Here is a 25,884-nt window from a genome sequence, read left to right on the forward strand (position 1 = left end):
TAAGAGAATAAGGTCATTAAAATATGTCCAGGGGCTTCCCTAGTAGCCCAGTGATAAAGAATCTGCCTGCCAATGCAGGAGATGTGGGTTATATCCTTGGGTTGGGGAGATCCCCTGGAGAAGTAAATGGCAGCCCACTCCAGTATTCTTGCCTGGGAAATCCCATGGACAGAGGAGCCTGACAGGCTACAGTTCATGGGGTCACAAAGACTCAGGCACAAGTTAGCAACTAAACAACAGCAACAGCAAATATGTACAGACCTGTGAATATGTTATCTTACATGGTAAAAGTAACTTTGCAGATGTGATTAACTTAAAGATATTAAGGTGAGAAAGTTATCCTAGATTTTCTAGGCAAGTCCAATGTAATCACAGGGGTCCTTATGATAAAGAAGCAAGAATATCAAAGACAGCAAGTGATGTGACAATGGACACAACGAAGAAAAGGCAGTGTGATCTGGGTCCATGAGCCAAGTAATGAATACAGCCTCTAGAAACTTGCCTTTTCCAGGAAAGAAAAAAACAAAAAATATTCCCTAGAACCTCCCTAAGGAAACGCCTTGACATTAGCCCCATGTAATACTGATTATGGACTCCTGACCTCCAGAACTACCTCCAGGATCTGTGGTAATTTGTTACAGCAACAATAGGAAACCAGTGTACATGATGTGCTACATTGACAAAACACGGTTCACAGGAGGAGGGAATGGCAAACCACTCCAGTATTCTTGCCACAAGAACCCCAAGAACAGTATGAAAGGGTAGAAGGATATGACACTGGAAGATGAGCCCAACAGGTCAGAAGGTGTCCAATATGCTGCTGGGAAAGAACAGATGGCAATTATTAACAGCTCCAGAAAGAATGAAGCTGCCTGTCCAAAGACGAAATGATACCCAGTTGTGGATATGTCTGGTGGTTAAAGTAAAGTCTGATGCTGTAAAGAACAATATTGCATAGGTACCTGGAATGTAAGGTCCGTGAATAGATTGGATGTTGTCAGGCAGGAGATGGTAAGAGTAAACATTGACATCTTAGGAATCAGTGAGCTAAAATGGACTGGAATGGGTGAATTTAATTCAGATGACCATTATATCTACTACTATGTGTAACAATCGCTTAGAAGAAATGGAGTAGTCCTCATAATCAAGAAAAGAGTCAGAAATGCAGTACTTGGTTACAGTCCAAAAAATGACAGTATGATCTTGGTTTCTTAACAAGCCAAACTATTCAACATCACAGTCATCCGAGTCTATGCCCCAATCACTAATGCTGAAGAAGCTTAAGTTGACCAGTATTATGAAGACCTACAAGATTTACTAGGACTAATACAAAAAAACGATCCTTTTCGTCATAGGAGACTGGAATCAAAAGTAGGAAGTCAAGAGATACATGGAGTAACAGGCAAGTTTGGCCTTGGAGTACAAAATGAAGTAGGGCAAAGGCTAGCAGAGTTTTGTCAAGAGAACATGCTGCTCAGAGCAAAAACCCTTTTCTAGCAACACAAGAGATGACTCTACACATGGACTTCACCAGATGGTCAATACCAAAATCAGATTGATAATATTTGCAGCCAAAGATAAAGATGCTCTCTATAGTCAGCAAAAAGGAGATCTGGAGGTGACTACGACTCAGATCATCAGCTCCTTATTGCGAAATTCCAGCTTAAAGTGAAGAAAGTAGGGAAAACCACTAGACAATTTGGGTATGACCTAAATCAAATCTCTTATGATTACACAGTGGTGGTGATGAACAGATTCAAAGGATTAGATCTGATAGACAGAGTGCCTAAAGAACTGTCAGTGGAGACTCATAAGATCGTATAGGAGGCGGTCACCAAAGCCAAACCAAAGAAAAAGAAATGGAAGAAGCTGAAGTGGTTCTCTGAGGAGGCTTTACAAGTAGAAAGAAAAGAAGGAAAGCAAAATGCAAAGGAGTAAGGGAAAGATATACCTGACTGATTGCAAAGTTCCAGAGAATAACAAGGAGAGATAAGAAAGTCTTAAGTGAACAATGCAAACAAATAGAGGGGAAAATAGGATGGGAAAGACTAGAGGTCTCTTCAAGGAAACTGGAGATACCAAGGGAGTAGTTCATGTAAAGATGGGTACAATAAAGGACAGAAACAGTATGGACCTAACCAAAGCAGAAATATTAAGAATAAGTGTCAAGAATACACAGAAAAAACTGTACAAAAAAGATCTTAATGACCCAGATAAGCACTATGGTGTGATCACCCACCTAAAGCCAGACATTGTGGAGTAAGAAGTTAAGTGGGCCTTAGGAAGCACCACTACAAAGCTACTGGAGATGATGAAATTCCAGCTGAGCTTCTTCAAATCTTAAAAGATGAGACTTTTAAAGTGCTGCACTCAATATGCCAGCAAATTCGGAAAACTCAGCAGGGGCCACAGGACTGGAAAAGGTCAATTTTCACTCCAATCCCAAGGAAAAGCAATGCCAAAGAATGTTCAAACTACTTCACAACTGCACTTATTTCACAAGATAGAAATTAATGCTCAAAATTCTTTAAGCTAGGCTCTAACAGAATGTGAACCAAGAAATCCCAGATGTTCAAGCTGGATTAAGAAAAGGCAGAGGAACAAGAGATCAAATTGCCAACATCCGTTGGATTATTGAAAAAGCAAGAGAGTTCCAGAAAAACATCTTCTTCTGCTCCATTGACTATACTAAAGCCTTTGATGGTGAGTGTGTTAGTCTCTCAATCCTGTCTGACTCTTTGCAACCCTATGGACTATAGCCTGCCAGGCACCTCTGGCCATGGTATTCTCAAGTCAAGAATACTGGAGTGGGTTGCCATTCCCTTCTCCAGGAGATCTTTCCAATGCAGGGATCGAACCTAAGTCTCCCGCATAAAAGGCAGATTCTTTACCATCTGATCACCAGGGAAGCTAGCTAGAGTAAAATAAAAGGGTTCAGTACTAAAGTAACTGAATGTTAAAATATTAGAAATCATACAAATGATAGTTCACTATCACAAAAGTCTAGTGGGGAGATGGAGAAAATATTTCCAATTAAGTGACTGAAGCAATTTGTGTTTTTTCTTCTTAAAAGTCTTTATCTGTCCTCTGGTGTTTAAGAGGTGGATCTTCATGATTGTCTTGATTTACAGTCTGGTTCTTATAAAGTATAGCAGAAGGAATCTTAAAAGTGATGTATAACATTTCCTTGTTAGGGACCACATTTCTTACTAGGTGAACTGAACTACATGTCTGCAAGAAAATGCCTAACACAGTTCGAGCTCATTGCTGAACATCCCTAGCTGGATTAGCACCTTTGGAAAAGCTGTAACAGTGCACAATGGGAAGGAGTTCACTGCCACATGGCTGTCCATCTAAGAGTGTTTTGAAAGAGCTGAGAAACTCAATAGGCTTTGCTGGCAAATTCATCAAATTCATGACAATGTGCACAGAGTATTTTCTTTCTTTTGACAGTGGTCCCAGCTGCTGCATTAACTCTTCTCTGACCAGTCCTTGCAGGAAGTCTTTCCCATCCAAGTTAAAGGCTTTTACCTTTTGGTCCACTTTATTTAATTTAAAATTGTGCAGTAGCCATTTATGAGATTCAGGATTGAGATTATTAGCAAACACAGTGCAGTTTTTCTTTGCTGCTGGAATGGCAAAGGGCCCAAGCAACCCTAGGAAAAACATCAAATAGGACATTCCCCAGATTGCAGAAGTTCTGTGATATGGCTGTGTTCTATGGAGAGATGAGGATTCCAACAGACTTTTGAAAAATCAAATTCATAGGTGTAATTGTTTTCTAAAACCTTGGTCATCATATTCTCCTCTCCAGATAGTACTTCCAATTGGAAATTTTTATAGATATTATCATTATTGATTTGTGAGGATCGAAACAAACTGTGGAAAATTCTTCAAGAGACGGGGATACCAGACCTCCTTACCTACTTCTGAGAAACCTGTATGCAGGTTAAGAAGCAACAGTTAAAAGCAGATGTGGAACAATGGACTGGTTCAAAATTGGGAAAGGAGTACATCAAGACTGTATATTGTCACCCTACTTATTTAACTTACATGCAGAGTACATCATGAGCAATGCCAGGCTGGATAAAGCACAAGCTGGAATCAATCAAGCTGAATGGATAAGAAAGCTTTGGTACATATACACAATGGAGTATTTCTCACCCATCAAAAAGAATGCATTTGAATCAGTTTTAATGAGGTGGATGAAATTGGAGCCAATTATACAGAGTGAAGTAAGCCAGAAAGAAGAACATCAATACCGTATATTAACGCATATATATGGAATTTAGAAAAATAGTAACCTGAACCCTGTATAAGAGACTGCAAAAGAGCCATAGGCATTTAGAACAGTCTTTGGGACTCTGTGGGAGAGGGTGAAGGTGGAATGATTGGGGAGAATGAAATTGTAGCATGTATATTATCATAAGTGACCAGTCCAGGTTCGACGCATAAATTTTCCTCTGTTCAAAAAAAAAAAAAAAAAGATTGCTGGGAGAAATATCAATAACCTCAGATATGCAGATGACACCACCCTTATGGCAGAAAGTGAAGAGGAACTAAAGAGCTTCTAGATCAAAGTGAAAGAGGATAGTGAAAAGGTTAGCTTAAAACTCAACATTCAAAAAACAAAGATCATGGCATTCAGTCACATCACTTCATGGCAAATAGATGGGGAAACAATGGAAACATTGGAAGACTTTATTTTCTTGGACTCCAAAATCACTGCAGATAGTGAATGCAGCCATGAAATTAAAAGACACTTGCTCTTTGGAAGAAAAGCTATGACCAACCTAGACAGCATACTAAAAAGCAGACACTTTATTTTGCCAACAAGCTAAATGGTCTATCTAGTCCAAAAAGCTATGGTTTTTCCAGTAGTCATGTATGGATGTGAGAGCTGGACCATAAAGAAAGCTGAGTGTTAAAGAATTGATGCTTTTGAACTGCAGTGTTGAGGAAGACTCTTGAGAGTCCCTTGGACTGCAAGGAGACCCAACCAGTCCATCCTAAAGGAAATCAACTCTGAATATTCATTGGAAGGATTGATGTTGAAGCTAAAGATACAATACTTTGGCCACCTGATGCAAAGAACTGACTAATTAGAAAAGACCCTGATGCTGGGAAAGATTGACGGCAAGAGAAGGGGACAATAGAGGATAAGATGGTGGGATGGCATCACCAACTCGATCAATAGGAGTCTAAGCAAACTCCAGTAGTTGGTGAAGGACAGAGAAGGCTAGCATGCTGCAATCCATGGGATCACAGAGTCAGACACGTCTGAGTGACTGAGCTGAATTGAATGCAAGGTTTATCCTAGAGAATTTTCCATGTTAGCAGAATGACTATTGAGAAGAATTCATATTCTGATGTTGGAGGGAGTATTCTGTAAATATTTGTCTATAAAGAAGGCTTGGCACTGAAGAATTGATGCCATTGAATTGTGGTGCTGGAGAAGACTCGAGAGTTTCTTGGACTGAAAGATCAAACGAGTCAATCCTAAAGGAAATCAATACTGAATAGAAGGGTCAATGCTAAAGCTTAAGCTCCAATACTTTGGATACCTGATGCAAAGAGTTGACTCATTGTAAAGGACTGTGATGTTTTGAAAGATTAAGGGCATGTGGAGAAGCAGATGATAGGATGGGAGAGTTGGATGGCATCACTGACTCAATGGACATGAATTTGAGCAAACTCCAAGAGATAATGAAGGACAGGAAATTTTGGTATGCTGCAGTCCAAGGAGTCGCAGAGTCAGATACAACTTAGTGACTGAACAATCTGGTTTATAATATTATTCACATATTCTATTTCTCTGTTGAACTGCTGTATTATTGTTTTATCCATTATCAAAAATTAAGTATTGAAGCTTCAGATTTTTATTATTGAATTATCTGTTTCTCCCTTTAACTGTGTCAGCTTTTGCTTCATATGTTTTGGGGCTGTGTTGATAATAAACTGTGGAAAATTCTGAAAGAGATGGGAATACCAGACCACCTGCCTGCCTCTTGAGAAACCTGTATGCAGGTCAGGAAACAAGAGTCAGAACTGTACATGGAACAACAGACTGGTTCCAAATAGGAAAAGGAGTACGTCAAGGTTGTATATTGTCACCTTGCTTATTTAACTTATATGCAGAGTACATCATGAGGAACGCTGGGCTGGAAGAAGCACAAGCTGGAATCAAGATTCCCGGGAGAAATATCAATAACCTCAGATATGCAGATCACACCACCCTTATGGCAGAAAGTGTAGAGGAACTCAAGAGCCTCTTGATGAAAGTGAAAGAGGAGAGTGAAAAGGTTGGCTTGAAGCTCAACATTCAGAAAACAAAGATCATGGCATGTGGTCCCATCACTTCATGGGAAATAGATGGAAAAACAGTGGAGACAGTGTCAGATTTTATTTTTGGGGGTTCCAAAATCACTGCAGATGCTGATTGCAGCCATGAAATTAAAAGACACTTACTCCTTGGAAGGAAAGTTATGACCAACCTTGATAGTATATTAAAAAGCAGAGACATTACTTTGCCAACCAAGGTCCATCTAGTCAAGGCTATGGTTTTTCCCGTGGTCATGTATGGATGTGAGAGTTGGACTGTGAAGAAAGGTGATTGCCGAAGAATTGATGCTTTTGAACTGTGGTGCTGGAGAAGACTCTTGAGAGTCCCTTGTACTGCAAGGAGATCCAACCAGTCCATTCTAAAGGAGATCCATCCTGGGTGTTCATTGGAAGGACTGATGCTAAAGCTGAAACTGCAATACTTTGGTCACCTCATGCGTCGAGTTGACTCACTGGAAAAGACTCTGATGCTAGGAAAGGTTGGGGGCGGGAGGAGAAGGGGACAACAGAGAATGAGATGGCTGGATGGCATCGCCGACTCTGTGGACATGAGTTTGAGTGAACTCCGAGAGTTGGTGATGGACAGGGAGGCCTGGCGTGCTGTGATTCATGGGGTCGCGGAGAGTCGGACACGACTGAGCGACTGAACTGAACTGAACTGAACTGACAGGTGTATATATGCTTATAATTGTCATATTTTTCTAATTATAAATTAACCCTCAATAAGGATAAATGGTTTCTGTGCATGTATGCATGCTCAGTCATGTTCAACTTTTTGTGACCCCATGGACTGTAGCCCGCCAGGTTCCTCTGTCCTTGGAATTTTCCAGGCAAGAATACTTGAATGGGTTGTAATTTCTTACTCTAGTGTTTCTACTTCTCATGTAATTACTTTCTTTTTTTATTTTATTTTTTTGCAGCCCCACGGACTGTAGCCTACAAGGCTCTTCCATCCATGAGATTTTCTGTTTTTTATTTTTATTGGAGGCTAATTATCTTACAATATTATATTGGTTGGTTTTGCCATACATTGACATGAATCCACCCCGGGTGTACATGAGTTCCTCCTCCCAAACCTCCCTCCCACCTCCCTCCTCCTTTCATCTCTGAGTATATTTTGCCTGATTTTAGTACAACTAGTTCATCTCTCTTTGACTATCACTTTCATGTAAATGTTTCCATCGTTTTCTTTTTAATCTATTTATGTCTTTGAATTAAAGTATGCATCCTGTAGCTAGTATATTTGTTCTACCAACATCTGTCTTTTGATTGAGGTGTTTAATCCACTTGGATTTAATATAATTACTGATAAGCCAAGGGTCGGACACGACTGAGCGACTTCACTTTCACTTTTCGCTTTCACACATTGGAGAAGGAAATGGCAACCCACTCCAGTGTTCTTGCCTGGAGAATCCCAGGGATGGGGGAGCCAGGCTACTGTCTGTGGGGTCGCACAGAGTCGGACATGACTAAAGTGACTTAGTAGCAGCAGCAACAGCAGGGTTTATATTTGTCCTTTTGCTATTTGTTTCCTTATGTCTTGTGTTTTTTTCTTTTTCCTTTTTCCTTGATTTCTATCTTTTACTTTTGTTAAATATATATTCTCTTGTTGTTGTATTAGTCACTCAGTTGTGTCTGACTCTTTGCAACCCCATGGACTGTAGCCAACCAACCAACTCTGTCCATGAAATTTTCTAGGCAGAAATACTGGCGTGGGTTGCCATTCCCTTCTCCAGGGGGTTCTTCCCAACTCAGGGATAGAACCTGGATCTGCTGCATTGTAAACAGATTCTTTACCATCTGAGCTATAGGAAAGCCCACATGTTCTCTAGTGTATCTTTTTAATTTTATTGTTGTTTGTTTCACTATATTTATTTCAGTTATTTTTGTAGTTTGCTCTGAAAATTACAATTAGCACCTTAATGTGAAATAATCTAGTTGATTCATGCCAATTTATTTTCAATACTGTGCAAAAACTTCTGTCTAAAATACCCCATTTCCTCTTCCTCCTTTGTAAAAATGTACATCTGTATAAATGATAGGTCCATTAATACAGCTTTATGTTTATTGATATTCAGTTGTCTTTGAAAACAGATTGGAGAGGAAAAGAATTACAAAATAATGCATGTATATTGCCTTTCATAATGGCTACACAGTTATCATTACCAATAGTATTTTCACACTTCCTTTCATTCTTTATACATTATTTCCTGTACTTCTTTGAATTTATTTACAATAGCTTATTTAGAATCTTTTTCTGCTAAGTCCAAAATCTGGTGCCCCTCAGGGCCTTTTTCTATTAGCTGTTTTTCCCCCAATGTATGTGGAGTTACCTTCCTGTTTCTTCTGATGCCTTGTATTTTGTTGCTGTTGTTGTTACAAACAAATAGAACTATTTGTAAAAACTCTGGTATTAGATCCATCCACTTCCCACTTAATGGACTAAGTTCTGAATCATTCAAATAGCCACCTATTTTCCAGGGAGCTGAAAGTTCAGACAAACTATTGACTCTGTACTGGAGATGATGCTTTAACAGAGCTCCACAGGCAAGTTCAGTCTTTTCATTCTCTGCAATGGCTGCTGGCTTTTACCTGCTACACCTCTAAGGTGAGGAGGGAATGGAAGAAAAGATTAGCCCTAAATTGAAATATTACAGATCCCACCGTCTTACCAAAGTTCAGCAGCCTATCTTGTATAGACAATTTTTAGTTCATTCTGTGGCTTTGGCTAATTACAGACTTCTGAAATGATTGGCTTTAGTTGTTTTGCTTATATTTTATTGTTTTAAAAGGAAAGTGAGTTCATCAAAGTCCTCTCCCTGCCAAAGAGGTTGATCCTCCCCAGGTTAACATCTATTTTAAAGCGTATATCTCTAAGTATACCTCAATCATGGTGCAAAGTCTGAACACTAGAAAAAACAGTTAAATGTGATGCTGACATTTTCAGAAAGCCTGTGATCATTCAGAATAAAGAAAATCTGCACAGCTAAGTAATATAGTTAACAAGGAAAAACAAAGACACATGGATAGAATTTCCTCGCTTTTATTGGCATGCAGTTCAAGTCCATAAAAAAAAGAAATGAAAGAGGTCTTAAAAGGGATATTACATACTAATCCCAAGTAAGATTTATCAGACAGGAGAGCCAGCAGCCACTTTGGTATCTTAACTTATTTTTCAATTTTACAATTCATAAAATACTCACCAAGGCATGACACAAGTTTGGAGTTCAAGCATGGTGCATTTTATGTTGCAAGATCCATTAAAAGCAATAATTTGTAAGATCTTCAAGAAGAAAGTGTGCATTTTTTTTCAAAGAGGGAAGCAGGACTCCTTAACCCAATTTTATGTGAAAAGTAATCTCTTTCTCATCTGTGATTGTGGTTGAAGCTGGCGGACTAGGACAATGAATGGCATCTCTTCATGGCAGAAGTTCTTTTCCACAAGTATGAAATGACAATCTGGCTTTCCCTCAGGAGAAAGCAGTAAATCTCAACCTCTGATCAGGAATGACAGGGACTTTGATCATGAACCCATTCTGCTCAGGATTACCTTTCTCTGCCTAGTTTTATCCTTCACTGTCCAAAATCCAGAGTATGAACAGAGCAGTTTGACAAGATTCACTTATTTCGCATCATCAGCCTACTGACCTTCCTTCCTCTATGAAAAGTGGAATTCTAATGTAAAAAGGCAGTGCCAGAAGGACGGAATGGAAATGTCCCAGCTGGTTGCTAACCAGGTCTGTAAACTTCAGTTTCATTCTTCCTAAGCCTTACTCTCCTCATCTATAAACTGTTGTCCCACCTGGTTTTATTAGATTATCAAATGAGATCATGCATACTTAAAACAATATTAAATACAACACTCAATGAGATGTTTTGACTGTTCATAGGATTAACACAATTCTATTGAAAGAATCTTGAAAAAAAATCAATCTCTAATGTTTAATTAACTGCATTGCATTTGTTCCAAATTTACTATAAGTGATGATAAATCTCTACCCTATTTGGCATTTTTAACACTTTTAATTATTGTTTATTTAAGACATTAAAATAAAATTACACTGAAATGATTAACACTGTTTTGTAGGAATTCCAGTATAAGATCACCTATAAGTTTCACAAAATCAGGCTGGCAACATGAGATCTGTGAGAGCAGGACATTTAACTAGATTCCACCTCCCCACAGCTTGTTTTAGGAGAAGAGACCTGTGGGTCATTGATATTTGATGTAAATGGACTTTATTCACAAGTATTTTAGGAAAAAACAGAAAGACCATCTCAGTTTATAAATCAATGATAAGTAAAAAGCTAGTCAAGACTCTGCTCAATATTATGCAACAATATTGCAACCTAAATGGGGGAAATTTTGAAAAAGGATACACATATACTGAATCACTTTGGTGTACACTTGAATCTATCACAACATTGTTAATCAACTATACTCTAATGTAAAATAAAAAGTTTAAAAAAATTGAAATAAAAATGCTCTGCCCTATACATATCACTTTTCTCTGTGACTCACTTCTGTTTGAGAACTTCAGTCATCCTTCTGAGGAAAGATGTGTAAATCATAAGATTCTTATGTCATGGATTTGTTTTTCAATCTTCAAATATATACTGCATGTCTACAAAGGTCCATACAATCCACTCTTCAAGGTTGTGGTGGTAATGCAAGGCAGACCAGATGAAGTCTAGAAGAGTACCAAGGTGGTCAATAAAGGTATGGAGTCTCAGTGCTATGTTTATCTTTCATTTTCGTTCTGTTCTTCCAAATGTAAAACTGCCCATGCTACATTTATCTCTTTCAATACTTAAAAATACTAAGGATATTTGAAATAAATCTGCATAAGTTCACAATATAGTAACAATATCATTCAAATCTCCCTCCTCCACAAAGGGTCCCTGCTTTTCCACTCTATCCACTCCAACCTGCCCTAGATCTCCATGCAGAAATTATGTCTCACTGCCCCGTCTCTTCTTAGTCTTTTTTATTGGATGTCTCTCACAGCCTTTATCCTAGTCCTTTATCTTCTGTTAAAATTTTGTGAGTCTGTTTTATCCTCCGTGGTTTCTTATAATCTCCTGGAAGGCAGAGTCCATATCTGATTCAGTTTATTCAATCCCATGACTTCCAATATATATGTGAGCGATATATATCAGAATAATTCTTCCCATGACACTTGGAACATTGCCTGGAACATAATAGGTGCTCAATAAATATTAAATCCAATGAATGATTGCATGAAGTTGGGCTAAATTGAAGGACAATCCATATATAAATGTAAGATGTAATTTTTAATGCCCTTGGCAATTTTGAAGACTGGAATAATGACTTTTGCCTTTTAAAATATCTATTTTTTCCAGGCAAGAGACAAGAGAGAAATTTGTAAGTCTCCTTTTGGACTCCAGATGCATAGTGAATACAAGAAACCTATAATTAAAATAATAAGAGATTTGAAAAATCAATGCCCTTACCAGAAGTTTAGGTCATTCTGTAAAATTTAAGTCTATGGACAAAACCTGAGCTTCTACAGCTGTTATCTAGGTGTTGGGTCAAGTAAGAAAATTAGAGAGTTAAACAAGAATTGCTTAGACCCCAATGACAGTCCAAAGCACAAGCCAGTTTAATGCAACATTCTTTTTCACAGTTGCATTCAGAGAGAATGAAAGCTTCTCAATTCAGTACACACTGAACACTAGATTTTATCTTCTCAGTGTGGAATGTTTTATAATGACTGTGAAGTTTCATGAAATGAAGATATTATGTTATTGTTTGACTAGTTCGAGCTCCATGAAGCTGGTATGCTAGAAACAAATTACAGTTTTAATGGAGACTTTTCTACTCAAATTTATTTTCTTCTACTTATTAAATTAACAATCATCTGCAATTCTAATGAGTCCTTCACTGCTCACTTCATTGTTGTTACTGTTTTTGAAAAAAAAATTCATTTTAGTTTTCTTCAATAAATAGAAGATGTTGGCTTAGCGTTTGTTTTGATATTATTTTTAAATTTAGGGTTCAGGTTTTTCCCCAGCCTGATTAAGATATTAAAATTGAAAATATTTAATATGTACAATGTGCCATTTTGATATAAGTAAACTTGGTGTGCTGATTATACCACAATCAGGCTAATTAACATAGTTAATTACCTCCCCTCACATAGTTACCATGTGTCTATGTGTACGTGCGTACACACTTAAAATCTACCCTTAGCAAATTTCAAGTATACAATATAGTATTATTAATCATATTTACCATGCTTTACATTAGATTTTTAGAGCTTATTCATCTTATAACTGAACATGTATAACCTTTTACCAACACCTTCCCATCCTTACCATTTTCCAGCTCCTAGCAACCACTGTTCTACTCTGTAGGTTTGACTATTTTAGATTCTTCATGTGAGTGCTATCACGTAATATTTGTCTTTCTGTGTCTGATAGTTTAAAATAATATCTTCTAAGTTCATCCACAATGTGGATGAATAATACTGTCTAAATTTACCCACAAATGGTAAACTTTCCTTTTCTTTTAAGGCCATATTACACTGAGAGGGAAAAAGAGAGAGAGATTTACCTATCTATCCATCCATCAATGTATCACAGTTTCTTTATCCATTCACTCATCAACAGATACCAAGATCATTTCCATATTTCGGTCATGGTGAATACTGCTATAACAAAAATAGCATCATCTATTAATAAGTGTGGAGTTTGTTGTTGTTTTATTTTTGCCTCACAGACATCTTCTTTGTGTCCATCCCGTTAAAGTCAAATGTCTTCTGTGTTTGGTTGCCGAAAGCTAATCACCCACCATCAACTCTGCAGTGAGTCTAATGTCATCCATTTTTCAACCTAAATCTGAATTGGTGGGAAGTGGATTCAATTACACACAAGAAAATATAGAAATTAATTTATATCTCCTATGATTTTGTTTTAGTTTTTCTTGACAGTATCTCATCTTTGTCACCAGGAAATAAAGAATATCTGAAGGAAACAGTAGGCCACAGCAGAGTCTAGTGAGAAGGGTGTCCTTATGTTGGGCTGACCCAGTGTCAGTAACTGAGCCCAAGAAGTTGCTCAGCCTTGTCTAACTCTTTGTGACCCCAAGGGCTGCAGCACACCAAGCTTTCCTGTCCATCACCAACTCCAAGAGCTTGCTCAAACTCATGTCCATCAAGTCAGTGATGCCATCCAACCATCTCACCCTCTGTCGTCCCTTTCTCCTCCTGCCTTCTATCTTCCCTGGCATCAGGGTCTTTTCCAGTGAGTCGGTTCTTTGCATCAGGTGGCCAAAGTATTGGAGCTTCAGCTTCAGCATCAGTCCTTCCAATGAATATTCAGGGTTGATTTCCTTTAGGGTTAGTGCTCAGCCATCTTTATGGTCCAACTCTTACATCCATACTGGAAAAACCATAACTTTCATTATACGAACCTTTGCTGGCAGAGTAATCTCTCTGCTTTTAATATGCTGTCTAGGTTTGCCATAGTTTTTCTTCCAAGGAGCAAGCATCTTCCAAGAAAGCAGGTAAAGTGGTCTGGTATTCCCATCTCTTAATGAATTTTCCACAGTTTGTTGTGATCCACACAGTCAAAGGCTTTAATGTAGTCAGTGAAGCAGAAGTAGATTTTTTTTCTTTTAATTCTCTTGATTTTTCTACGAGGCAATGGAGCCCAAGCAGACTAAGGAGAAAATTCAGGCATGAAAGTGGCCTAATGTTAGTCCTCAAAAACACAGAAAGGGACTTCCAAGTGAGTCTCACATGGGATGTCAGAGTCCAAGCTAGATGAGGAGGGTATATGTGGGGTTGGCCTTGTGTAGGGTTTTCTAACTCAACCAGAATGAGAATACCCATAACAGGGCATGGCTAGGTATGGGAGTTCAGAGCCCCATTGGGAGGAGAATGGTGTCCCACGTGAGAGAGTGAATGGCAACAGCGATTAGAGAGTACATACATATTTGGGGTTGATCAAATCAGCACTTTTTTTTTTGGTGCCCAGCTGTGTGCTTTTTGTGACCCCCATGGACTGTTGCCTGCCAGGCTCCTCTGTCTGTGGAATTTTCCAGGCAAGAACTGGAGCAGGTTGCCATCTCCTACTCCAGGGGATCTTCCTGACCCAGTGCTCAAACCTGCATCTCTTTTCTCCTGTATTGGCAGATGGATTCTTCACCACTAACACCACCTGGGAATTAGTACGTAAACTAAGGAAAACAGAGCCAAGTTTCTCACTGTTGGAGAGAAGAGTCACACATATGGAAAGGGAGAAAATTAGTATGAATCCTGCAATGCTGGGATGAAATTATTCTAAAGAATAGTGACATCTTGATAGCAATGAAAAGATCAAGCACCCAGATTTTGTTTCTGAATGCCAGTCTCCACTTAAAAGGGATCAGGAATCTTTGAAGAAATGGCAGATTGCAAGACTGAAAAGGCAAGTATAAATTAAAATGTTGCACAAATTAAAATGCTGCACTTCCTAGTCAGATGTAATGCAATGTCATATTTGTGATATTTCTGCCAAAGACGTAAAATTGAATCAAATTGTGAGGAAACATCAAATCCAATCTGAGAGGCATTCTACAAATTAATTGGTCCATACTCTTAAAAGTGACAAGATCTTGAAATTCAAGGAAACAGGAGCTTTTCCAGATGAAAAAGAATAAAGAATCATGACAACTAAATACAATATCTGCTTCTGAAATAGATCCTTTTACTAAAAGTTACATTATTGGGATAGTTGTAGAAACTTGATTGAGATTGAAGGAATAGAGAGAAGTAATGGATGGATGTTAACTTCTCTGATTTTTATCACTGCACCATAGCAATGTAGGAAAATATTCATATTTGTAGGAAACACACATACTAACACATTCAGTTCTTTGTATTGTATTGTACTAGTAGCTACTCTGTCAGTGTGGGACTGCTCCAAAACAAAAACAAATTAAATCAAAATCAAACTGAATGCACTTATCCTTTGAGAAATCCTACTTCTAGAAATCTATGGAGATGTTCAGGTAGGAATATCAGGGTATTGGCATAAATATATTCATGCTAACATTGTTTATAATATGGAAAATTTGGAGATAGCCTAATCTTGAACAACAGAAGGAGTGTTAAATTGTGGTCAGGTCATGCCATACAATATCATAGAGCTATCAGGAAAGGGTTGATCTCTACATATATATAGATGGGAAAATTGCTCAGGACATACTGTTGAGTGAAAAAAATGCAAGATGCAAAACAACATATACAATATAATTTAATTTTCATTTAAAAACAACTCCAAAACAACCAAAACTAAATGCAAATTATTTAAAGGTACATGATCAAATTAATTTGCAGTATATATGGTATATATCCACAAACACTTTAGTAATCCCAGATCATTCTTCTGTTTTATTTCACTCCCACTTACTGTATACACAGACTAAAATGGAAATTTACACAGCAAAAATAAGCTCACGTATTGACTGATCTTTTATTCAGCTTTTAAGATCCAAACGCATTTTTGTATCAGCATAAGCAGCAAATTATACTTTGTCTTCAACCCCAAAAGCAAAAGCATTATCCTCTTTTCTATAAGATCAGGGTTTTCTTAGGAGGGAAACATCCACGTTGTTTCAGTCTAATGGTTTCTTAACATTGGAGTGGGAGTGAATTTTCTGACCTACAAGGGTCCATTTTCTTTTTTACCCTTTCTTTTTGTTCATTTTATCTTCATACAACAAATACCTTTTTGTGAGTTGATGCCCAGAAAAAAACTACTGTTGGCATTTCTCTCTCTCTCTTTTTTAACCCAGCATCATAGCTGGGACACAGTCCACTGATCTATTAATTCCACGGCTCAGTACCTTAGCCAAGAATCCATAAGACTTTTACGAGGGCAGAAATGATCCTCTTAGAATTTTATACAGAGATATTTGGTAAGCCTTTTCAAACTCAGGAGATCATCCCCAACTCAACTATTCTGAAGTAAAAGTGGATGTGTTAGTCACTCAATCACGTCCAACTCTTTACAACCCTATGAACTGTAGCTAGCCAGGCTCCTCTGTCCATGGAATTCTCCAGGCAAGAATAATGGAATGGGTTGCCATTCGCTTTTTATTATTATTATTATTTTAATTGGAGGCTAATTACTTTACATTATTGTATTGGTTTTGCCATACATTGACATGAATGTGCCCTGGGTGTACATGCATTCCCCATCTTGAACCCCCCTCCCACCTCCCTCCCTATTTCATCCCTCTGGTTCATCCCAGTATACTAGCTGGGAATCTTCTTGACCCGGGGACTGAACACAGGTCTCCAGCATTGCAGGCAGATTCTTTACCATCTGAGCCTCTAGGGAAGCCCCAATTATTCTTAATTCACTTCTCAAGGCAATTTCAGAAGGAGCATAACATCAGCTACTACTTCCTAGAGGAGAAGCTGAAATACTTCCGAAAACTTCAGTACTTCAAATACTTCAAAATACTTAAAGGTATTCAGCCATTCTATTGGTTTCCACCAGCTTTCCATGTGGTTTTCCTTAGGAAGAGACAGGAAGGTATGATTTAAACCCAGTGATACCCCCAGCATGACAAAGAACCCCTTCCTGGTCAACTTTTTTACTTCTTACGATTTAGAATCACCCTCTTAAGAACTAAATGATTTGAGTATATGATTTTATCACCACAGCACTCCAAAAGGGAAGGTATTATCATTCACCTTTAACTGATGAGTAGACTGTATATAAATTGACAAAAATTTACTTCTAATACCTTCATATTTTTAAAGTTTCTTTTTTCTGTTTATCACTTTGGCTGCATTCATTCGTTCATTCCACAGATATATACTGAATATGTGCATGTTCTAGGCATGAGGATATTTAAGAGGAAAGAGTGTGCTAACATACTGATACATTCTACTTTATTATTTTTTAGCTCTTTCCTAATATTTGAGATGAAATATTTTCAATAAAGCCCATCTCTATACTATTATCAAAAAGATTGTATATTGAATTGTGATTTTTTATTTAAATATCTGTCATCTCCACTGATCAGTTCTAAGCTTCCCTGAGGTCAGGGTTAGCCATTTGTTACTAAACTCTTGGTTTCTGGCTTATTTGTTATGAAGCCCTGAAGCCTGGTATATATTTATTACATTTTGAATGAATGGTTATCAGGTTCATTCCAATAAGGGAGCTTATCATCACAGTTATGTTTTTTCTTTGCCAATCAAAATGTTTGCAGTCTAATCATTTTTGAATTTTACTCAATATGTTTCATTGCCTTCCATATCCAGTCCATGTTAGAAAACAGGGTGTGATGCAGTGCCCAAGGGAAGAAAAAAGCTTAACATTCAAGGTCACCATTTCTGTGATGAATCCAGTTTGACTCTCATGTGAGTCTTGAAAGGTTGCATTTAGGGTATCCTTAGGTTGAGTAGTGTTTCCCTGTAAGAATGAGATGATGACAGATAAAGCAGGGCCTGGAGAGAGAGATGACTTGGTATGAGGGACCACTTGGCAGACACAGACTAGTCCCTAGGAAAAGGGGGGGTTTTCTATGAATATCCAGAAATGATTGAGTGGATTCTTTTACATAAAACACAGAAGAACAACAACCAAAGTAATTATGTTTATTAATATGATTTCACTCATATCCATAAGCTGGAGACACCCCGAAGCATTACAGAAATTAAAGTACTGGGAACCAAGGAGCTATTATGACATCTTCATTTTTACACAAGAGCAACTGCTGCTGCTGCTGCTGCTGCTGCTAAGTCAAGTCAGTAATGTCCGGCTCTGTGCGACCCCATAGACGGCAGCCCACCAGGCTGTTCTGTCCCTGGGATTCTCCAGGCAAGAATACTGGAGTGGGTTGCCATTTCCTTCTCCAATGCATGAAAGTGAAAAGTGAAAAGTAAAAGTGAAGTCATTCAGTCATGTCTGACTCTTCGCGACCACATGGACTGTAACCTACCAGGCCCCTCCGTCCATGGGATTTTCCAGGCAAGAGTACTGCAGTGGATTGCCATGTCCTTCTCCACAAGAGCAGAGCAGGGCTCAAAAATAGGTTTCCACAGTCAACTTCAGCAGCTCTGACCATATTCCAATTCAACTGCTTTATTGAATCACAGTTCCCCTACTGAGAGGACATTTCATTTGTCTTCACTAATGTAAATCCTATCCAGGCTTCAAAATTCTGACAAAGTTCGTCCTCTATCACATTTCATCAGATATTTGTTTGATGAGAGGTATCTGTGGGGCTTCCCTGGTGGCTTCGTGGTAAAGAATCCACCTGCAATGCAGGAGAAGCAGAAGGTGCAGGTTTGATTCCTGGGTTGGGAAGATCCCCTGAAGGAAAAAATGGCAACCTGCTCCAGTGTTCTTGCTGGGAAAATCCCATGGATAGGTGGGCTATAGTCCATGGGGTCGCAAAAAGTCAGACAAAACTAAGCATGCAGCAAGCAAGGTATCTATAGATGCCTTAAATCTGTACACATGTTTTGGTAATGAATTATATCATTTCAATACTTCTAAATAACATAACAAATCAGTGTAATATCAGCCATACAAGCAATATATTAAATAATCATGCACCGATCACCTTGTTTATTCCAGAAACAATTCTAGTACAACATTACCCACATACAGAAGGAAAGGAAAACATTAATTGAGCACCTAGTATATGTCAAATGTCATTCTGCTGCTGCTGCTGCTAAGTCACTTCAGTCGTGTCCGACTCTGTGCGACCCCATGGACGGCAGCCCACTAGGCTCCGCCATCCCTGGGATTCTCCAGGCAAGAACACTGGAGTGGGTTGCCATTTCCTTCTCCAACGTGTGAAAGTGAAAAGTGAAAGTGAAGTTGCTCAGTCTTGTCCGACTAGTAGCGACCCCATGGACTGTAGCCCACCAGGCTCCTCTGTCAATGGGATTTTCTAGGCAAGAGTACTGGAGTGGCTTGCCATTGCCTTCTCCGAAATGTCATTCTAATAAGACATTATTCACAGGTGGAGGATGCAACTAGCAGGAATGAGCACGGATTGAGGCACAATCTTTATTGCATTACTCCTAAAGAAATGAGCATGCATTGACTGCCTGTTGTGCACCAGGTAGTACCCTGGATAACATTATTCATAACATAGGGGAAGGGAGCGTGCCTTGAGCACACACTATATATCATACAGTATTCCTGTTCAACCTTACTCACAGAGGAAAATAAAATAAGCAGTCATTAAGTGCACAATATATCACAGAAGCTATTCTACTACAGACTTGGTCATGCAGAAATGGAAAGAATTTGCACTAAGCACCGAGTATATGCCAGTCATTAGTACATTAAACACACATTAATGGAGGAAAAAAGGCATGCATTGAGTGCCTAGTATATACCCTACAATAGTCTTTCTATAAGTAGCAGGGGTGGGGAAAAAAGTATACACAGTGAATTGACTATAAGGCAGATGTGTGTGTGTGTGTGCTAAGTCACTTCAGTCATGTCTTATTTCTTGCAACCCTATGGACTGTAGCCAGCCAGGCTCCCGTGTCCAAGGGATTCTCCAGGCAAGAATACTGGACTGGGTTGCCCTGCCCTCTGCCAGGGGATTTTTCCAACCCAAGGATCAAACCCATGCCCCATTATGTTTCCTGCATTAGCAGGTGGGTTCTTTACTACTAGCACCACCTGGGAAGCCCCATAAGGCAGGTATTATTCTGAAACTATATTACTTACACATAGCTTAGGGAATGGAGAAGGCAATGGCACCCCAATCCAGTACTCTTGCCTGGAATCCCATGGGTGGAGGAGCCTGGTAGGCTGCAGTCCATGGGGTCACGAAGAGTCGGACACGACTTCACTTTCACTTTCACTTTCCTGCATTGGAGAAGGAAATGGCAACCCACTCCAGTGTTCTTGCTTGGAGAATCCCAGGGATGGGGGAGCCTGGTGGGCTGCCGTCTACGGGGTCTCACAGACTCGGACACGACTGAAGCGATTTAGCAGCAGTAGCAGCAGCAGCAGCCGCAGCAGCTCAGGGAAAAAGAAGGCATTGATCATCTATCATTCAGTTCAGTTCAGTCGCTCAGTTGTGTCCGACTCTCCGCGACCCCGTGAATCACAGCACGCCAGGCCTCCCTGTCCCTCACCAACTCCCGGAGTTCACTCAAACTCATGTCCACAGAGTCGGTGATGCCATCCAGCCATCTCACTCTGTCGTCCCCGTCTCCTCACGCCCCCAAACTTTCCCAGCATCAGAGTCTTTTCCAGTGAGTCAACTCGTCGCATGAGGTGGCCAAAGTATTGCAGTCTCAGCTTTAGCATCAGTCCTTCCAATGAACACCCAGGACTGATCTCCTTTAGAATGGACTGGCTGGATCTCCTTGCAGTCCAAGGGACTCTCAAGAGTCTTCTCCAACACCACAGTTCAAAAGCATCAATTCTTCGGTGATCAGCCTTCTTCACAGTCCAACTCTCACATCCATACATGACCACGGGAAAAACCATTGCCTTGACTAGACGTACCTTTGTTGGCAAAGTAATGTCTCTGCTTTTTAATATACTATCAAGGTTGGTCATAACTTTCCTTCCAAGGAGCAAGCGTCTTTTAATTTCATGGCTGCAATCAGCATCTGCAATGATTTTGGAGCCCCAAAAAATAAAGTCTGACACTGTCTCCACTGTTTTTCCATCTATTTCCCATGAAGTGATGGGACCAGATGCCATGATCTTTGTTTTCTGAATGTTGAGCTTCAAGCCAACCTTTTCACTCTCCTCTTTCACTTTCATAGAGAGGCTTTTGAGTTCCTCTTCACTTTCTGCCATAAGGGTAGTGTCATCTGCATATCTGAGGTTATTGATATTTCTCACGGCAATCTTGATTCCAGCTTGTGCTTATTCCAGCCCAGCGTTCCTCATGATGTACTCTGCATATAAGTTAAATAAGCAAGGTGACAATATACAGCCTTGACGTACTCCTTTTCCTATTTGGAACCAGTCTGTTGTTCCATGTACAGTTATGACTCTTGCTTCCTGACCTGCATACAGGTTTTTCAAGAGGCAGGTCAGGTGGTCCGGGATTCCCATCTCTTTCAGAATTTTCCACAGTTTGCTGTGATCCACACAGTCAAAGGCTTTGGCATAGTCAATGAAGCAGAAATAGATGTTTTTCTGGAACTCTCTCGCTTTCTCCATGATCCAGTGGATGTTGGCAATTTGATCTCTGGTGCCTCTGCCTTTTCTAAAACCTGCTTGAACATCTGGGAGTTCACGGTTCACATATTGCTGAAGCCTGGCTTGGAGAATTTTGAGCATGACCTTACTAGCGTGTGAGATGAGTCCAATTGTGCGGTGGTTTGAGCATTCTTTGGCATTGCCTTTCTTTGGGATTGGAATGAAGACTGATCTTTTCCAGTCCTGTGGCCATTGCTGAGTTCTCCAAATGTGCTGGCATATTGAGTGCAGCACTTTCACAGCATCATCTTTCAAGGTTTGAAATAGCTCAACTGGAATTCCATCACCTCCACTAGCTTTGTTCGTAGTGATGCTTTCTAAGGCCCACTTGACTTCACATTCCAAGATGTCTGGCTCTAAGTCAGTGATCACGTTATCGTGACTATCTTGGTCATGAAGATCTTTTTTGTACAGTTCTTCTGTGTATTCTTGTCACCTCTTCTTAATATCTTCTGCTTCTGTTAGGTCCATACCATTTCTGTCCTTTATCGAGCCCATCTTTGCATGAAATGTTCCCTTGGAATCTCGAATTTTCTTGAAGCGATCTCTTGTTTTTCCTATTCTGTTGTTTTCCTCTATTTCTTTGCATTGATCACTGAGGAAGGCTTTCTTATCTCTCCTTGCTGTTTTTTGGAACTCTGCATTCAGATTTTTATATCTTTCCTTTTCTCCTTTGCTTTTCACTTGTCTTCTTTTCACAGCTATTTGTAAGGCCTCCTCAGACAGCCATTTTGCTTTTTTGCATTTCTTTTCCATGGGGATGGTCTTGGTCCCTGTCTCCTGTACAATGTCACGAACCTCCGTCCAGAGTTCATCAGGCACTCTATCTATCAGATCTAGTCCCTTAAATCTATTTCTCACTTCCACTGTATAATCATAAGGGATTTGATTGAGGTCATATCTGAATGGTCTAGTGGTTTTCCCTACTTTCTTCAATTTCAGTCTGAATTTGGCAATAAGGAGTTCATGATCTGAACCACAGTCAGCTCTTGGTCTTGTTTTTGCTAACTGTACAGAGCTTCTCCATCTTTGGCTGCAAAGAATATAATCAATCTGATTTCAGTGTTGACCATCTGGTGATGTCCATGTGTAGAGTCTTCTCTTCGTAGCAGCAGTAGCAACAGCTCAGGGAACAAGAAGGCATTGATCACCTATCATTTCCAGGCACTATTTTAGAACAACATTATCACACATAGGTGGAAAGAAACAAGTAGAAATTTGTACCATGTATAATCTAAGCAGTATTGTCGCCCCAACATTTGCACACCTAGGAGAGCCAACAATGCATGGAGCATCTACTATGTGTCAAATATTACTCTAATAACACATTACTAAAATGAAAAAAAAGGATTTTTTGGTGTCTTTACTATTGCCCAATTTTCCCATTGCTGCAAAGAAAACAGCATGCATTTCAGCCTTCTCCAATTTGCATAAATATGAGCTGCAGCTACTCCATAAATCGTATCTGAGTGTGAATTATAAGGGCTGAAATGCTTTGACTGCGTTACCACTTTCTTTAGTTCACACATAGCTTACCATTATTAAAGCCCACTTTCAAATGTGCCCTTCTTTGGGGGGAGTCTGTTGATAGGGGCTAGCACTATTCCCAGGTGTGAAATATGTGTCCTTTAAAAATCAAATAACCTGGCTGGGTGCTATGCTTCTTGATTAGTTTCACAGGTAAGCAATTCAAAAAATTGATTTTGAGTTGCTTGGGAAATTTCACAGGTGGCTCCTTCCCTGTTTATTGTGAAAAAATTCACTGTTTGGGGGTACCCTCATATCTTTGCTGAATTTATTAATCAGCCTCCATGAGTCATATATGTCATCATTGTATTTAAATCACTCCTAACTCACTTTTCAGTTTCTAATATTATTATCAAAATATTGTCAATGTAGTGTATTATTACAGTTGGGACCTGCATCAAGTTTCCTCCAATCAAATACTGATAACAGATAAATTCAAATAACCCTGTAATAATACATACAGTAAACGTTCTTATGATCCTTCCTATAGGAAGACAAACTGAGATTGGTAGTGGGAAAAAGCATTGGGAAGACTAACTACTGAGTATCAGTCTCCTTTAGTGTTTCCCCCCCGCCCCACCCCACTGTTCAAACTATCTGAGAGTCTCCTGATGCAATAGGTGGAATTATTTTATTCAATCCTGGACAGACTACTGTTAGTCTCCATAAACCATCTGCCTTTCTCATCATCAAACTGAGCTACTGTGTAGTGAATTTCTTGGTACCAACACTCCAGTTTCTAATGTTACTAATTTAAATGGCAGTTTATTTTTTTCCCACCAGTTATCTTACACTGTTTCAAAATAACACTCTATCACCGTCTGCAGTTCCTGATTTTGGAACCCAAGAAAATAAAGTCTGTCACTGTTAACCTTGTTTCCCCATAAAAATAGAGGTGTGTTAATCTGTTTAATTATGCATATCTGAAACCATGGCTCAGTGGTACAGATGCTGCTGTGACAGTGACATTAGTATGTGTGAGACAGTCAATTCAGTCCTGCCTGGTGTGAGTGGTAGTCTCTTCAGAGAAATGTGTGTTCCTGTGTTTAGTGACATATGTCTGCAATATTGCGTTTGTTGGTGTGACCGCCATGGTGTTTAGGGATATACGTGTGCAAAATATTTAGAGTGCCTGTTTGTGTAATACGTTAGTTAGTGATATATTTGTGAGCTACTGTGTTAATGGCACTTAGTGTCTGTACTAGTGTTTTAATGATACACATGTGAGACCGTGTTTACTGGTGCCTGGTGTGTGAGTTATTAGCTTGGTTATATAGGAGCAAAACACCATGGAAATAGCCTAGTTACTGTGTTGAGAGAACTGTGTGAAGCACTGTGTTTAACAGTGCCTGGATGTTTTCTACTTTGTTTAGTGATATATGTGCCAGACATTCACATTTAGGGATTCCAGGTGTGTTTCCTACTGTGCTTAGTAATATTGTTTGAGATACTGTGTTTAGTGATGCTTCATGCTGTGCCACTTCACACAGTAAATCATGGGCAAAGATTTGAATTCAGAGTTGTGTGTGTGCTATTACATTCAGTGATATATGTGTAAGACACTGTGTTTCATGCTGCTTGTGTATTTGCTACTCTGTTTAGCGTTATATGTGTTAGCGATTACAGTTAGTGGTAGCTAGATGTGGACGGGCTTCCCTAGGGGTTCAGCAGTAAAGAATTTGCCTGCAGTTCAGGAGACTACCTGCAATTCAGGAGACAGGCTTTGATCCCTGGTCAGGCAGATCCCCTGAAAGAGCAAATAGCAACCCACTTCAGTATTCTTGCCTGGGAAATCCCATGGTCAGAGGAACCTGATGGGCTACAGTCCATGGGTTCTCAAGAGTCGGACACGACTTAGAGATTAAACCACCACCAGGGTGTGCATTGCTCTGTTTAGTGATGAATGCTGCTGCTGCTAAGTCACTTCAGTCGTGTCCGACTCTGTGTGACCCCATAGACGGAAGCCCACTAGGCTCCCCCATCCCTGGGATTCTCCAGGCAAGAACACTGGAGTGGGTAGTGATGAATGTGTGAGACGCTATTTCCAGGTGAAAGGTATGTGCATCATTTTGTTTAGTAATATTTGCAGAAGATATTTTTTTGGTGGCGCCTGATGTGTATGCTTATGTGTTTACTGATCTATGAGTGAGATAGTGTCAGCAGTCTGTGGATGTTTTTGTTGTACTTAGAGATATATGTGTGTTACATTGTGTTTAATGTGATGTGTATTAGATTATGTTCAATTATTCCTGTGTGAAATACTTGGTTTGTTTTATATGAGATGTGTGATAATGCATTTAGTGGTGTCTGTAGCAAGAGTTTTTATTAGTAATATGTGGATGTGAAACATAGAGCCTAAAGTTATGTGGTATATGAGACAGTGTAAATCTGTTTGTAATACAGGAAACCCAGGTTCAATCCCTTGGGTAGGAAGTTCCCCTGGAGAAGAGTATGTAAACCTACTCCAGTATTCTTGCCTGGAGAATCCCATGGACAGAGGAGCCTGGCAGGTTAAAGTCCGTGCAGTTGCAGAGTCGGACACAACTGAGTGAATAATACTTTTCTTCTTCTACTTAGTGGTATGTATTTGAAGGAAAAATTTTTATACTGTATGACTTATATTTAAAGCTTTGTGGTATTTTTGGAACTCTTTGCATTAATATGAGTGTAAGACACATACCTGTGACACTGGGCCCAGTGCTGAGTGTGTGCTGCTATGCTTGCTGACATGTGTGAAGCACAGTGTTTAGCGTTGCCTATTGTGAGTGATACTTTGTTGATGACACACTTGTGAGACAT

General features: G+C 39.4%; 1 pseudogene; it reads right to left on the reverse strand.

Annotated features, from left to right (window-relative positions):
- Positions 1-3,066: 3,066 nt before the first annotated feature.
- LOC129540032 (tRNA (guanine(37)-N(1))-methyltransferase pseudogene) lies at positions 3,067-25,884 on the reverse strand (annotated as a pseudogene).

The sequence above is a fragment of the Moschus berezovskii genome, chromosome 11, assembly GCF_049115385.1.
Source record: "Moschus berezovskii isolate FMDL1 chromosome 11, NW_MosBer_1.0, whole genome shotgun sequence".
Lineage (NCBI taxonomy): Eukaryota > Metazoa > Chordata > Mammalia > Artiodactyla > Moschidae > Moschus > Moschus berezovskii.